This window comes from Buceros rhinoceros, unplaced genomic scaffold, assembly GCF_000710305.1.
Source record: "Buceros rhinoceros silvestris isolate BGI_N320 unplaced genomic scaffold, ASM71030v1 scaffold19386, whole genome shotgun sequence".
Classification (NCBI taxonomy): Eukaryota; Metazoa; Chordata; class Aves; order Bucerotiformes; family Bucerotidae; genus Buceros; species Buceros rhinoceros.
In genome coordinates, this window is record NW_010419531.1 from 10,139 (window position 1) to 10,524 (window position 386).

Sequence of the window (386 nt, forward strand, 5' to 3'; positions counted from 1 at the left end):
GAACCGTATCTGGCCCCAAACCTTGGACGGGAACTCCTTGGCAGTGTAACTGTAAAGCCTCAGTCAGCGGGGCATAGGACACCTGGGTGTCCAGCTGTTCGCTGAAACAGCTCTGATCCAGACAGCGCAATTACCACCTCAACGCACTGCTGCAGGCTCTCCCGGCTTTGCCCTGTTGCAGCACAGGTCTTGCACCCACAGATTGCCCTCACGCCCTTCTCTGCACAGTCTCCCCAGGGGGCTCATCCTTTGCGAGAGTGCCAATGAGGCGCCTCGAGCGAATATTAGCTCTTCTCTTGTTCTCTCCCTCTCTCTGCTGGCATTCTCAGAGATTACTTTTGCTCCTCTTGCTTTGGTTGAACACTGGCTGCACACCAGTATCCCTC

At 55.7% G+C, this 386-nt stretch overlaps 1 protein-coding gene across 1 annotated transcript in view; it reads left to right on the top strand.

Annotated features, from left to right (window-relative positions):
* LAG3 (lymphocyte-activation gene 3) overlaps nucleotides 1-386 on the top strand; it is a 5,762-nt gene that overhangs the window by 4,323 nt on the left and 1,053 nt on the right. The gene's annotated exons all lie outside the window — the stretch shown is intronic.